Source organism: Scardinius erythrophthalmus (assembly GCF_964197995.2).
Source record: "Scardinius erythrophthalmus genome assembly, chromosome: 17".
NCBI lineage: Eukaryota > Metazoa > Chordata > Actinopteri > Cypriniformes > Leuciscidae > Scardinius > Scardinius erythrophthalmus.
In genome coordinates, this window is record NC_138237.1 from 837803 (window position 1) to 850976 (window position 13174).

The 13174-nt window shown below is 47.3% G+C and overlaps 1 protein-coding gene across 2 annotated transcripts in view; it reads left to right on the plus strand.

Moving 5' to 3' along the window:
• Positions 1-9121: 9121 nt before the first annotated feature.
• lhfpl2a (LHFPL tetraspan subfamily member 2a) overlaps positions 9122-13174 on the plus strand; it is a 38503-nt gene continuing 34450 nt past the window's right edge. Inside the window, exon 1 of one of the 2 annotated variants that reach the window (XR_014031992.1) lies at positions 9122-9371. The gene's annotated coding sequence lies outside the window, so the exon portion shown is untranslated. The remainder of the gene's footprint in view (positions 9372-13174) is intronic. The other variant, XM_081391363.1, reaches the window with a different exon arrangement.

The following is a 13174-nucleotide window of genomic DNA, read 5'->3' on the forward strand; positions in this document are numbered from 1 at the left end:
TACTGAGTTGCAAATGCTGTGGGAACACATTTTAAAACGCCGTGCTATTAGTCTAGTGGCTACTCTGAGAGTCCAGGGAGGGCCGGGACTATGACAGAGTAGCCGAATACCACAGACCAGAACATCGGGCCAAGAAATATTCATAATGTGTCCTTAGAGCTGGACCGAGGGGCCAGACACCTAAGTATAAGGCCCACGTGACTCGAGGTGACAACCATGTGTCAGAGTCAACGCTAGCCTGGATCCACAGAGCCAGGGCCTAGATTGAGAGAACCTGTGCCTGCAAAGCAGGGACCTCTAAGTTATAAAATCTAACAAATGTGGACGGGGCGGACCAGCCGGCCGCCGTACAAATGTCTTCAATAGGGATACCACTGGACCAAGCCCACGAGGAGGCCATGCCTCTAGTAGAGTGAGCTCTAACACCTAAAGGACAAGGGAGGCCCAGTGAGCTGTATGCCAGAGCAATGGCGTCGACTATCCATCTGGATAGCGTGAGTTTCGTGACCACTGACCCTTGGTCCGGCCCCCGAAACATATAAAGAGCTGTTCAGACTGTCTGAAAGAGGCTGAACGCTCCAGATAAACTCTTAGAGCTCTGACGGGGCAGAGCGTGTGAGCCTCACTGTCGTCCCCCGTGACTGGGAGAGCCGACAAAGAAATAACCTGGGCTCTGAACGGAGTTGAGAGCACCTTAGGTACATATCCGTGTCTTGGTCTAAGGACGACCTTAGAGTCGTTAGGGCCGAACTCGAGACAGGAAGGGCTTGTGGAAAGCGCTTGTAAGTCCCCTACTCTCTTAACTGACGCCAGTGCTAACTGCAGGGCGGTTTTCAGGGAGAGAGTTTTTAGATCAGCCGATCGAAGTGGTTCAAAGGGAGGTCCTTTAAGAGCCCGTAGAACCAGGGAAAGGTCCCGGATCGGCACTGAAGGTGGTCGAGACGGGTTAAGCCTTCTGGCTCCTTTAAGGAAGCGAACTATAAGGTCGCTTTTACCCAAAGAAGACCCAGCTACTAGTACATGAAACGCCGCAATGGCTGCCACGTACACCTTGGGTGTGGAGGGGGAGCGTCCCGCGTCCAGCATCTCCTGGAGGAAGGATAGTACCGTAGGTACTTCACAAGTGTGCGGGTCGAGGTTCCGAGCTAAACACCAGCTGGAGAACACTGACCATTTGAGGTGGTAGAGACGTCTAGTAGACGGAGCTCTAGCCTCCATAATCGTGTTTAGGACACCCTCTGGGAGGCCCTGGGGTACCCGTTGAGTGGCCAAATATGTAGGGCCCACAAGTCAGGACGGGGGTGCCAAATCGTCCTGTTTGCCTGAGCCAGGAGGTCGCTCCTCAGAGGAACTGGCCAAGGGTCCACTACGGACAGTTGCATCAGCTCTGGGAACCAAGACTAGGTTCTCCAGAGGGGGGCTACCAAGAGGACTGCGCACTTCGTGTTCCTGATCCGATCGATGACCTGAGGGAGCATTGAGACCGGAGGAAACGCATAAAGAGGAAGGTTGGGCCATTCGTGGGCCAACGCATCCCTGTTCTTTGAAAAGAAGATTGGGCAGTGACAGTTGTCTTCTGAGGCGAAGAGGTCTACTTCTGCCTTCCTGAAGACCTCCCATAGTAGGAGAACCGTCTGGGGGTGGAGTGACCATTCTTCTGGGGGAACGTTGCCCCGAGAAAGCATGTCTGCTCCTGTGTTCATTGTGCCCGGCACGTGAGCTGCCCTGAGCGAGCGCAGGTTGGAGTGAGCCCATAGCAGTAGTCGTGCGGCTATGGCAAACAGGTTGCAGGATCTGAGGCCGCCCTGGCGATTGATGTAAGAGACCACTGACATATTGTCCGTCCGGACTAAGACGTGGTGTCCTGCCAGGTAAGGAAGGAAGGTTTTCAGGGCCAGAAAAAACGCTTTCATTTCGAGGCAGTTTATGTGTAGGCGTTTCTCCGAGCTCGACCAGAGGCTGGAGGCAGGCCTGCCCTCGTACAGGGCTCCCCAACCGGAGTTGGAAGCATCTGTCGAAATGACCCTCCTTTCTGAGACCACCCCCATGCTTATGCCCTGATGTTACAAGCTGGCAACTTTCCAGGGGGCCAGAGCTTGAATACAGCGCTGGTCCACCCTGATATTCAAAAGGCCTGAGCGCCAGGCATGGGGTGGTACCTGAGGTGCTAACCAAAGCTGAAGAGGACGCATACGCAGTAGGCCTAATTGGAGTACTGACGATGCCGAGGCCATCAGGCCCAAGATCCTCTGAAACGTCCGAAGGGGAACAAAGGAGCCCTCTGTGAACGACGCAGCGAGCTGCTGAATTGATAGAGCACGGGCCGAGGTGGGCCATGCTCTCATAAGAACGGAGTCGAGAACTGTTCCCAGGAATTTGATACGTTGGCTGGGCAACAGAATACTCTTGGAAAAATTCACTCTGAGCCCTAGGCATTCCAGATGGCTGAGGAGCCAGGCTTTGTGAGTGTGGGACTCCGCCTCTGACTGAGTCAGTATGAGCCAGTCGTCGAGGTAGTTCAGAATGCGCATTCCCCGCTGTCTTAGGGGGGAGAGAGCTGCATCCATGCACTTCGTGAAAGTACGAGGCGCCAGAGCCAGTCCAAATGGCAGGACTGTGTATTGGTATGTCTGCCCCTCGAAGGCGAATCTCAAGAATGGCCTGTGGTGAGGGTTCACTTGGATGTGAAAGTACGCGTCTTTTAGATCTACTGAAAAGAACCAGTCCCCTGGGCGAATCTGCGCCAGGATGTGTCTGGTCGTAAGCATTCTGAATGGCCGTGACATGAGGGCCCTGTTCAGATGTCTGAGATCTAGAATGGGTCTCAGGCCGCCGTCCTTTTTCGGAACGAGAAAATAACGGCTGTAGAACCCTGACTCGCTCTGTGAAGCGGGGACTGTCTCGATAGCCCCTTTTGCCAGCAGACATAACACTTCGGTGCGGAGGACGTAAGATAACGTGCTCTTTACTGAGGTTTGGATGACAGCGCGAAAGTGCGGAGGTCTGCGGGCGAACTGAAGCGAGTAACCGCGCTTTATGATTTTCATCACCCATTCTGAAACTCCGGGGATGGCCTGCCAAGCCAGAGCCCGATGAGCCAGTGGTATGATCATATCTGATGACGGAACGCCCAGTGTCGGGGGTTCAATCTGACATGAACTTAAGAGAGAAATTTTGCTCGATTTGTGCTTTATGTGGGTCGCTGTTAAAACAGCGTTTGGGTGCAGGGGTGCGTGACAGGTGACGGGCCCATGATCTGCATTTAAAACTGCTCCAGCCGCCTGAACTGAAGAGGGGGCTGTGAGTAGCACTCGAGCGGTCTTCGGGGCAGGTCCGGTCGTGGCGGGACATAAACCCCTCTTTCTGCCGGCTAGGACGGCTTTTTGGGCTCATGGTCGATCGTGAGCTTCAAGGCGATTCGAGGCGCTTGGGGAACGGGTACCGTTTCGCGGACTTCAAGCGCTGGCTGGTTTCAGCCGCTGGGCGGGGCTGGTGAACCTGTGGCACTGACTTTTCTGGCCGTGGCGTGCTCTTGGGGCGCCGTGAAGCCGAGCTGGAGCGTTTGGGCAGGAAGTGCTTCATAGCACTTGAAGCTTTCTGAGCCTTGGTAAAACGCTCTGCGAAGCCGTTGACAGATGGGCCAAAGAGACAAGATGTGGAGACTGGAGAGTCGAGAAAGGCGGTCTTGTCCGCGTCCCTGATTTCCGTTAAATTCAGCCATAAATGGCGCTCCAACACCACCAGGCTGGCCATATTGCGGCCGAGGGCTTGAGCCGTGGTCTTAGTAGCCCGCAGCGCCAAATCCGTCGCACTTCGGAGGTCTTTAAAAGCGTCCGGGTCAGGGCCTGACTCATCCATGGAGCGGAGGAGTTTAGCCTGGAACACTTGGAGAGTTGCCATTGCATGTAGTGCAGAGGCGGCTTGGCCGGCGGCAGCATAGGCGCGGCTGGCTATAGCCGAAGTAGTCCTGCACGGCTTAGATGGGTGCACTGTCTTAGACCTCCAACTTCCTGCAGTGGGAGGGCACAAATGAGGGGCGACCGCTTCCTCAAGTGGAGGGAGAGACACATAGCCCTTCTCTTCAGTGCCGTCAACAGTGGAGAGCGTGGAAGAGGCAGAAAAGCGCGTTCGCGCTGAAAAGGGCGCGCGCCAGCTTTTAGTGAGCTCTTCATGGACCTCAGGCAGAAAGGGAGAGGCACGCTGGGGGGGGGCCTGCTGGCGCCCTGGCAGGTACGACTCGTCGAGGCGGCTTCTGGCGGGTTCAGCTGGGGAAAGCCAGTCGAGTCCCAGCTCGTCGACAGCACGAGACATGACACGGAGAAGTTCGGCGTCAATACTCGCTCTAGTGTCAAGACGATCAAACTGAGAGGAAGGGGCGGGGTCCACGGAGCCCGACCAATCCTCGCTCTCAGATGCCGCCACAGAAACTGCATCATCCATATCCTCCGCAGATCCTCCGAACGAAATGAGTCCCGCCGCTTCACGTGAGGGGCGTTGGTCGCTTCGAGCAAACAGAACTGGAGATGGTGTGGGCGAAGCACGCGGGGAAGGACCCGGCATGCATCCGCTGAAATCACCGCGTTCAGGGGTCCTCTGATCGCGCCGTTTCTTCCTACGGGGCTCAGGAAGCGCCGAAGACGGAAGATGGGCGGGTTCGCTCTCTGAAGTAGCGAGAGCGAGTCTTGATCGGAGGACGGCCACAGGCATGCCGTCACAATGAAGACAGCCGCCTTTAGTGAGCGCTGACTCGGCGTGCTCAGGGCCGAGGCAGGCGGCGCACTGTGTGTGTCTGTCAGACACGTGCAGGGGAACCCCGCAGGATTCACAGATGGAAGGCGCCATTTGAAACAACGCCGCGCGCTGTGAAAACAGCGATTTGCTCTTTAAAAAAAAGGATACTCGTCGGATGCCACAGGGAAACGCTTGGCTGGCGAACTGCCGAGATGCGAAGCTGTTCCGCTGAGAGGCTCTTCTACGGCGAGCGGCTTCCTATCCGGAGAAATCAGCGACGAGGTGAGTCTCAGAGCTGAAGGAGATTAGATCTGTCATATGGCGAGTTTTCTCTGTATTTATACTCTTCAGTCCCGCCCATTTTGGCGCCCTCGAGTCTGGCAGGGCGCCAATCGCTCTCATTGGTTCGCGCGCCTCTGCTTTCTTGCCATTGGTTTGTGCAGTTGCCTCAGCACAGCCTATCAGCGCGCCTGTGCTGCAGCAATGCGTTTTAAAATAAGGCTTCAATATTCTCGAGAAAAGGAGTTTTCCCACAGCGTTTGCAACGCAGTATGAGAGAACGTTCTCGTAAGGGAACGCAAAGTTTCTTGAGGGAATGCAACAGTTTTGTGAGGGAGCGCAAAGTTTCTTGAGGGAATGCAACAGTTTTGTGAGGGAGCGCAAAGTTTCCTGAGGGAACGCAACAGTTTTGCGAGAGAATGCAAAGTTTCCTGAGGGAACGCAACAGTTTTGCGAGAGAACGCAAAGTTTCTTGAGGGAATGAAACAGTTTTGTGTTTGAACGCAAAGTTTCTTGAGGGAATGCAACAGTTTTGTGAGGGAGCGCAAAGTTTCCTGAGGGAACGCAACAGTTTTGCGAGAGAATGCAAAGTTTCCTGAGGGAACGCAACAGTTTTGCGAGAGAACGCAAAGTTTCTTGAGAGAATGCAACAGTTTTGTGTTTGAACGCAAAGTTTCCTGAGGGAACGCAACAGTTTTGCGAGAGAACGCAAAGTTTCTTGAGGGAACGCAACAGTTTGGCGAGAGAACGCAAAGTTTCCTGAGGGAACGCAACAGTTTTGTGAGCGAACGCAAAGTTTCCTGAGGGAACGCAACAGTTTTGCGAGCGAACGCAAAGTTTCTTGAGGGAACGTAACAGTTTTGCGAGAGAACGCAAAGTTTCTTGAGGGAATGCAACAGTTTTGTGTTTGAACGCAAAGTTTCTTGAGGGAACGCAACAGTTTTGTGAGAGAACGCAAAGTTTCTTGAGGGAACGCAACAGTTTTGCGAGCGAACGCAAAGTTTCTTGAGGGAACGCAACAGTTTTGTGAGAGAACGCAAAGTTTCTTGAGGGAACGCAACAGTTTTGCGAGCGAACGCAAAGTTTCTTGAGGGAACGCAACAGTTTTGCGAGCGAACGCAAAGTTTCCTGAGGGAACGCAACAGTTTTGCGAGAGAACGCAAAGTTTCTTGAGGGAACGCAACAGTTTTGTGAGAGAACGCAAAGTTTCTTGAGGGAACGTAACAGTTTTGTGAGGGAACGCAAAGTTTCTTGAGGGAATGCAACAGTTTTGTGAGGGAGCGCAAAGTTTCCTGAGGGAACGCAACAGTTTTGCGAGAGAATGCAAAGTTTCCTGAGGGAACGCAACAGTTTTGCGAGAGAACGCAAAGTTTCTTGAGGGAATGCAACAGTTTTGTGTTTGAACGCAAAGTTTCCTGAGGGAACGCAACAGTTTGGCGAGAGAACGCAAAGTTTCCTGAGGGAACGCAACAGTTTTGTGAGCGAACGCAAAGTTTCCTGAGGGAACGCAACAGTTTTGCGAGCGAACGCAAAGTTTCTTGAGGGAACGCAACAGTTTTGTGAGAGAACGCAAAGTTTCTTGAGGGAACGCAACAGTTTTGCGAGAGAACGCAAAGTTTCTTGAGGGAACGCAACAGTTTTGTGAGAGAACGCAAAGTTTCTTGAGGGAACGCAACAGTTTTGCGAGAGAACGCAAAGTTTCTTGAGGGAACGCAACAGTTTTGCGAGCGAACGCAAAGTTTCTTGAGGGAACGCAACAGTTTTGCGAGCGAACGCAAAGTTTCTTGAGGGAACGCAACAGTTTTGTGTTTGAACGCAAAGTTTCTTGAGGGAACGCAACAGTTTTGCGAGCGAACGCAAAGTTTCTTGAGGGAACGCAACAGTTTTGCGAGAGAACACAGTTTCTTGAGGGAACGCAACAGTTTTGTGAGAGAACGCAAAGTTTCTTGAGGGAACGCAACAGTTTTGCGAGAGAACGCAAAGTTTCTTGAGGGAATGCAACAGTTTTGCGAGCGAACGCAAAGTTTCTTGAGGGAACGCAACAGTTTTGCGAGCGAACGCAAAGTTTCTTGAGGGAACGCAACAGTTTTGTGTTTGAACGCAAAGTTTCTTGAGGGAACGCAACAGTTTTGCGAGAGAACGCAAAGTTTCTTGAGGGAACGCAACAGTTTTGCGAGAGAACACAGTTTCTTGAGGGAACGCAACAGTTTTGTGAGAGAACGCAAAGTTTCTTGAGGGAACGCAACAGTTTTGTGAGAGAACGCAAAGTTTCTTGAGGGAACGCAACAGTTTTGCGAGAGAACGCAAAGTTTCTTGAGGGAACGCAACAGTTTTGCGAGCGAACGCAAAGTTTCTTGAGGGAACGCAACAGTTTTGTGTTTGAACGCAAAGTTTCTTGAGGGAACGCAACAGTTTTGTGTTTGAACGCAAAGTTTCCTGAGGGAACGCAAAGAACGAAACTGTGCTCAGGCATGTGAAGAGAAATATTGCATGATTAAATGAGGCAGGTTGTCTTTGAGCTATATGAGAGAGTGAGTGAATCTCTCCTCTGTGATGTTTGTAAGCTCTCTGTATTCACACCTCTTATTTCCTCAGCTGTGTGTCCTAGGAGCGCGTCACAGATGATCTGAGGTCAGTTTAGAGCAGATCTGAGGTCAGTTTCTGAGGTCAGTTTAGTGCAGACGGCTGGTGGTCCGTCAGGGTTACAGTGGGTGAAGAATGTGTGCCATGCAAACAAATACACACAGCCTCCGCCTGCGAGCACAACAAACACACACATCTGAGAGATGAAGGGCTAGCACTACAATAGGTTCTCATAGAGTTAACATGAACTAGCCATGAACAATACATTTAAAGCATTCAATGTTAATTTCAACATTTTCTAATGCATTATTAAAATCAAAAGTTGTATCTGTAATTATTTAAAGGGCTAATATGAACAATGATAAACACTGTGACAAATGTTTTGCTCATTGTTAGGTAATGCATTATATACTTATTGTAAAGTAACCAAAAACACACACAATTTCTCATTAACATCTAGAGTAGATCTATTAAGATGCAGGGAGTGTCTTTCTTTACATCAAATTTTATTTATTATTATAAGTTTATTCATTTATATATGTACATATATTTCTATTAAATTATTAAAATCAAATGTATGTTAGTTAAATCTTTTTTTTAATACAGTTTTTAGCCTCTGCTAAACTTTTCCAGATGTTATGAAGTCTGACAAAGAGTTTTATCACCGTATAGATCATTTAAAACGACGCAAAACAAGCCTATATCGGCAATAAAATCACGCGACATCGGAACCATGAAAGCCTCGTGTTGCTCTGATTAAAGAATTATTGAGCGAGCACGCGTATGGAATGATTTTCCGGACATTTTTCAAAAGGAATTGCAAATTGTATTTGCAATTGCGTTTTCAAATTGTGCACGCATAAAATGTGACATAATCCAAACGCAAATGCAAATCGCGCATTACCGTCATCAACGGGATGTACTGTCATCAACTTGCTGCGCGAGCATCATAAGGTCCTCCACAACATGCTCCACAATTTCACCAACTACCTCCATTGTTTAAAATAAATCGGCGTCTGTCTGTTCAGGGCATCACCTCTTAACCGTCGACTGTGAGTGACGTCACGTCCCAACACGAACACGCCCCATAGCATAATCCCACCCTTGACGCTGATTGACAGGTTTCCGTGTAAGGCATCGGAAATGGAAATACTAAGGGAATTGCGATTTCATTTGAGTTTTGGCTGGCTACATACGCGACGCTGAGAAAGTGAAAAAGCAGACTTGGTAATTGAAATTGCTATTTAAATATGACAGGGTCAAGACTCGTAAGATATGGGAAACACAGTTGCAAACGGACTTTGCATTTCCATTTTAAATTTGGCTGTCACTGTGCGTTCGCTTAAACGAAAATGCAAACGGTAATGCGCGATTTGCATTTGCGTTTGGATTATGTCACATTTTATGCGTGCACAATTTGAAAACGCAATTGCAAATACAATTTGCAATTCCTTTTGAATAATGTCCGGAATATCATTCCATACACGCGCGCGCGCACACATACAGCTGTAAACCATGCTGTAAACCCGCGTGGAAGCGCCGGTGTGTTGCCGTGGTGACGGTGGAGAGAGAGAGAGAGAGCGCGAGAGCGAGTGCGAGTGAGTGAGTGAGTGAGTGAGAGAGAGAGAGAGAGAGAGAGAGAGAGAGAGAGAGTGTGTGTGTGTGTCGGTGAATGAGTTTGTGAGCTCGTGAACGGTTTAACGGAAAGCATCGTTTTCTGGATGTTTTAAATCACCGACTTTCTTTCTCGAGACCCTCCGGCTGACGAGCGCGCGAACGTGAGTATCTTTTGTTCTCGCGCATTTACCTCAGATTTCTACATTTAACAGTTACCTCACTTTCTTAAATGAACACCTCCGATTAACGGAGAGAAACTGCAGATTAGTTTTATTTAGACCAAGACGACATGAAGACTTCAGTCAGAAAGTTGCCCGTTTGAATCGGTTTTGCGTCTTTTATCGTCGGTTCGTCCAGAACGGAAAGTCGTGGCAGGAGAAACGACGAGTTCCTTCTTTCTCCCTTCTCTTTTTTCTGGATTTTGAAAGCGTTTTCTTTGCTTTAACGTGATATAACTTGAGATTTAGAGCCGATGTCGGTGATAAATGTTAATTTCTTGTAGGTTTAATGTTTCTGTGCGGAGGATCGTCCAGATTTACTCATTCATACTCCATTTATCTAAAACAAACCGCTTTTATTTGCTTTATTTCATTCAGTAGTATGTCAGAAACACACAGTAAACCAAGCGAAATAATATTAACGAACATCTGACGATATTATCGTGGATTAAAGATACTATCATGGACTTTATTATTGTAATATCATATATATTTGTACACATACTATGTTATTCTATAAGATCATGTCTTATTTTGTGTATTGATTCCATTTGAACTATAATGATTCATTTTAGAATAGCAGTGATTCATATTTGAACTGTTGCGATCCATTATTTTACTGTTTCATTTTAGAAGTTTTGATTCATTTTTCAATTATAGTGATTCATTTTAGAACTGTTGTGATTCTTTTTTTTTAACTATAATGATTTTTTTAACCATTTTGAGTAATTTTTTTATAAAAAATTTTCTATAATGATTAGTTTTAGAACTGCATTGATTCATTTTTGAGCTATATTGACCCATTTTAGAAATGCAGTGATACTTTTTTTAAACATGATTGTTTATATTAGAACTGCATTGATTCATTTCAGAGCTGCATTGATTAATGTTTTAGAGTAGTCGATTGCGATTAATTGTGCCTCTTTATCTCACAATTTTGAGAAAAACGGTCAGAATTGCGAGTTATAAACTCGGAATTGCTAGAAAAAAGTCAGAATTTAGAATTTATATATCGCAATTCTAATAATTGTGAGATATAAACTAGCATAGACTCATAGAGTCACAATTCTGAGAAAAAAAGTCAGAATTGTGAGATAAAAAGTCACAATACATTTTTTATAGTTTAATAGTGATAATTTTAGGTTTTTCCTCAGTTTAAACACCATCCTGACAGTAAATCAATCTCTCCGCTGTAGGCTACATCAGTGTTTGATACCTGATTTCACTTATATTTTTAAGTACTAGCTATGTGTCGACAATGCCACTGCTTCAGGGACCCACAATGCCTTGGGCCGCAGTGATTTCCCTGCGCTGGCCCTTTAAGGTCTGTTTGAGGTTAGCCGGTTAACCAGCACTCGATCATCAGCGAACGCTCACTTTATGGAAGCTAAGAATAAGAGCTTGGACGGTCCAACCGTAAAACTGCAGGAGCCAAGAGAACACAAACACACACCTCTCATACACTGCCAGAGAGAGAGAGAGAGAGAGAGTGTGTGTGTGTGTGTGTGTGTGTGTGAGAGAGAGGCTTCCTCCACGAAGAAGTGGAAAACGAGAGCAGTTGTCCTGCAGTGTTTGTGGGCGTCAGGTAAACAGTGTGTTGTTCAGATCTCAGAACACACAGTGTGTGTGAGTGTGTGAGTGTGTTCAAACCCTCGTGAGCTGCCTACCTAGACAGCGTTTTCAGTGGTCATATAGATAGCAGAAAACCATGCTGGAGGACTTCATATATTATTAAGACGACACGCTGACTGATTGGCAGTGACAAAACTGACTTATGTCATTCGCTTTAGAACTGCAGTGATTCATGTTTGAACTATAATGAATCATTTTAGAACTGCAGTGATTCATTTATGCTCTTTAGTGATCCATTTTGAACAATAAGGATTCACTTCAGAACTGTGTTGATTCATTTTGAACCGTTGTGATTCATTTTAGAGCTGTATTAACTTTTGATCTACACTGGTTCATTTTTTAACTATACTGATTAATTTTTGATATACAGTGATTTATTTTAGAATGATTCATTTTAGAGTTGATTTGATTCATATTGGAACTGTGTTGATTCCTTTATGAACTATAATGATTCATTTTACAACTAGTGATTCCTTTTGAACTATAATAACTCACTGAGTTGAATCATTTCAGAACTGTATTGATTAATGATTCAGAAAAGTCGGCTGTGATTTGAAGACATGTTTAACTGGTTACAGTAAGATCTTCTGTAACACGAGCCAGTGTGTGTGTGTGTGTGTGTGTGTGTGTGTGTGTGTGTGTGTGTGTGTGTGTGAATGTGAAACCCAAGACCAGCATAGTGTTAAAATGCTAATTGAATGTGTGCTGGAGGTCAAAGGTCAAACAGACACAGCTGCTGTCTGGGTTCATATCAGGCACTCATCGTGTGTGTGTGTGTGTGTGTGTGTGTGTGTGTGTGTGTGTGTGTGTTTCTCAGACGTGTGTGTGTGTGTGTGTGTGTTTCTCAGACATGTGTGTGTCTGTGTGTGTGTGTGTGTGTGTGTGTGTGTTTCTCAGACGTGTGTGTGTTTCTCAGACGTGTGTGTGTTTCTCAGACGTGTGTGTGTTTCTCAGACGTGTGTGTGTGTGTGTTTCTCAGACTGGTGAATCTGGATGTGGCCGGTTCTGTTTAAGGGCTGTAAATGGGTCACATGACGTGTGGAGTTTTCCATGCGCTTCCCAAACGGAGCCTGTTTGAGTGAATTAAAACCAGCCTTCAAATCAAGCTCTGAGGTCTGAGTGCCTGTGTGTGTGTGTGTGTGTGTATGTGTGGGTGTGTGTGGGTGTGTGTCGCTCAGATGTCAGGCTGACCTGTAGAGCATCTTCATTGTGCTCTGAGTGTGTGTGTGTGTGTGTGTGTGTGTGTGTGTGTGTGTGTGTGTGTGTGCTGCTGTAGTGTGTGGGTCAGTCATGCACACTGATAAGATTAGTGCTGTAGTAAACCAGTCTCTCGTTCTTATCTCTGTCTCTCTGTGTCTCGTGTGTTTTTCATCTGTGCTGCATCAAGCAAATTCCTCTTGCTCTTTCTCTTTCTCTCTCTCTCTCTCTCTCTCTCTCTCTCTCTCTGTGTGTGTGTGTGTGTGTGTGTTTGAGCTCACGGCAGGGTGTGTTTCAGCTCTGCAGGACCCTCGGCTCTTCCCGCTTGTGGGATTCATCATTCCCAGTTTATTATTCCCCAGCACTAACAGACTCAAGTGTGTCCAGTTACCAGATTGTGATTGTGTGTTAATGACCCACAGCTGTATGCAAATGAGCCGGCACAGTGCCCAATCACGGCTGAGTGTTTTCATGATCACATGATTGTGTGTTTTGATTTGTGTTCGGCTACTGATGTCATTAGAAACTTTCATTACACAGCTAAAGGTGTCTGATTACAGCTGAAGTTTCCACTGGTTTTCCTCTGGTTTTCCTCTGGTTTTCCACTAGTTTTCCACTGGGTTTCCTCTGGTTTTCCACTAGTTTTCCTCTGGTTTTCCTCTGGTTTTCCACTAGTTTTCCACTGGGTTTCCTCTGGTTTTCCACTGGGTTTCCTCTGGTTTTCCACTTGTTTTCCTCTGGTTTTCCACTGGGTTTCCTCTGGTTTTCCACTAGTTTTCCTCTGGTTTTCCACTTGTTTTCCTCTGGTTTTCCACTGGGTTTCCTCTGGTTTTCCACTAGTTTTCCACTAGTTTTCCACTGGGTTTCCTCTGGTTTTCCACTGGGTTTCCTCTGGTTTTCCACTTGTTTTCCTCTGG